Source organism: Hyalella azteca, unplaced genomic scaffold (genome assembly GCF_000764305.2).
Source record: "Hyalella azteca isolate HAZT.00-mixed unplaced genomic scaffold, Hazt_2.0.2 contig6503, whole genome shotgun sequence".
NCBI lineage: Eukaryota > Metazoa > Arthropoda > Malacostraca > Amphipoda > Hyalellidae > Hyalella > Hyalella azteca.
In genome coordinates this window covers 25,495-28,366 of record NW_025936664.1, presented here as the reverse complement: position 1 = coordinate 28,366, position 2,872 = coordinate 25,495, and positions in this window count along the sequence as shown.

The following is a 2,872-nucleotide window of genomic DNA, read 5'->3' as shown; positions in this document are numbered from 1 at the left end:
TGCATGTTATTGTTACGTCTGAATGAAGTAGAATTAATTCATTTTAATTCACTCTAACATAATCTAATCCAAATAATCGACGATGACGCATGTGGGCAATGAAAATGCCAACAAATAACATAACATGACATAGTGATGTCGCTGAAGCGTAGGCCTGATGTGGCCTGTCGCCGAATAAATTTAAAAAACAGCTTGTAACATAAGAACGAAAATTTTGACAATGACGATGAACCACCCAAAAATTTAACAATACACTTGCCGCACTCTGATGACATGCTAGTGAAAGGTATTATTCATTTTTATCACATTTCGAGTTTCGTTCAAAGTGAGAAATGACGTTCATAAATTGTAAACGTGTTATCAGCGTATGAATAATTTAACATCGATTTGTTTTCTTTTGAGATAATTTAGCAGGAAAAAAGGGTGAATATACCAGAATTTAGTTTTTCTCATTCAAGTCTAGACCGCCTGCTGTGAACGCTCGAATCCCGTCAATGAAGAGGCCAAGTTATATGGTAAGGAGACCATGGCCTTGAACGCTGCCTTCCCGTCTTCTCTTGGTTGAAAATAGTCAATACGTTGAACTTCTGGTAGCCGAGCTAAAAATATATTAAAAATTTATGTACGGGTTTACTTGTGCTGAGCAATAATATTCGTCATAGATCAAAATATTGTTTATTAAACCGTCCATACTTTGCAATGTGAAAAGCAAACCCAGACATTGTTTATGACCTTCAAACGAGCGATCCAACGGACGCCAACCGGCGACCATAGTATATAAGGCGACGTGATGCACGCAGCGGGCCAGCGGCTTCTAGTGTGCCGTGTGCAGTCGGTTGGTTCGTTAGCTTTGTCAATCTCCGGGCTACGTTACTATCAATCATGGCGCCCATTCTAGGATATTGGGGTATTAGAGGCGTGAGTATTTTATATCGAGCTCATAGTTGATCTGTGGATGAAGTTTGGATTTTTAGTAAGAAACTTTCGCTCGATAATAGAGATTGTGGAACTCGACAAGATTATTGATGCCGTGGCGTGAGTCGTTGCATCTGCAAGCCTAGTCAACCTTGAACAGAAGTGCCGCATGTGAACGTTGGCTGTCCCTGCCCGTTGGCTTCCGATATTTATTCATGTGCAAATTGTAATCATATGCATTTCTGTACAATGCCACGTTGGTTGACGATTATTGAATATTCAGGTCTCTCGTACATCTTGTGGAAAGGTATCGGATATTGCGAGCACTATCAATACTTAGGAAGCCATGATGTGTGCACTGTGCAGTAGTTCTCCCACATGCATTGCGTCTAGACTCTAGACTATCAGAGCGTTACGTGCGTAGTAAGTTTATGATGCAATAGTCATCACTCGGCAGATGCCACCCACACTTTTGCCCTTACCAAATTAAAATTGAATCATATTAGATATAACTACAATTTGTATGGTTATATCACCACTTGATAACGTGCAAGCGGTTTAGATTTCGCTGGAAGTTTGTAGTGTCTTTTTCTTAAAATATACATTCTGTGCAAGGCCGGCTGAGGAAGATCAATGGGCATTGACTTCGAAGACAATGATTAATTTTGCTCTTGCTACAACGCGCGATAACGCTTTATGCATACAACGGTTACCGTGAGGTGTTGATAGGGTTGCCAAGTATACAGAAGCATCAGCTCGTCTTCCATATGAGAGTTATGATATATGCGAACTCTTGGTTATGCCAAGGTCTCTCGTTTGGTTCTTGTTACGTGACTTACTTCCCTTTTCTCCTTACTTCTGGACGTAATTTTTCGGGGCAGCCGTGAACAATTTCTTGGCAGGGGTAGATGACGTCTGTGATGTTTAAAAATTAAAAATTCGCGAGGTTTGTGTGACTACTACAATGTATTGTAGCTGAGGAGCTATTTGACATAAGCAATGCGATAATGACTCATTGGCCTAGGTTTATTTTCATAATCTACTTCTAATGATGCATAAATAAATGAGTGGGGAGTGTTGTTGTCCTAGTATCTAGGGGAGTGTTGTTGTCCTAGTATCTAGGGGAGTGCTGTGTCTTAGTATCTAGGGGAGTGTTGTTGTCCTAGTATCTAGGGGAGAGTTGTTGTCCTAGTATCTAGGGGAGCGTTGTTGTCCTAGTATCTAGGGGAGTGTTGTGTCTTAGTATCTCACAGCGCATCATAATGAAAAGAAATTTTGTAAGTGAACAGGCGTTTATATACCGAGTTTGGTGCCACTATACATAACACTGAAATAAATGTGTGAGAAACTAGCTGTGCACTCTTTGCTCATATATGACTCATCTTGACCCAGTTTCGCCCGACAAAAAGATGTGTAAATGCTACGTCCGTTTTTTCTCGTGACGGGAGTGAGAAACCGTGTCAAATATGGCACACTTATTTTTCTGAGTGAAACAATGGTACAAAACGGCGAAAAGGGTAAAAAGATTCAATTTCTAAAACGAGTTCTTGATTTGCTGTGATCTGGAACTAAAATCCTATGTTCTCATGTCCTAATGTTAATAATTCATTAACAGAAATTCCAAGAACTTTTCTATTATTTTTTTAGACGTTAAACATATTTTAGTGGTTACAAATAATGTATTGATGGAAAACTTGAAGCTAAAAACGCGACAATGTGAGCTGCAAAAACAGGTAAAAACCTTACCGTGCAACTTATCTCTGCTATCTCAATAATTGATGTTATTGGTACTAGCTTCACTCGAACGCCCTCTGTACTGGCCACTACAAGTGATTGGCGCCCGCTGTACTGGCCATTACAAGTGATTGGCGCCCGCTGTACTGGCCATTACAAGTGATTGGCGCCCGCTGTACTGGCCATTACAAGTGATTGGCGCCCGCTGTACTGCCACTATAAG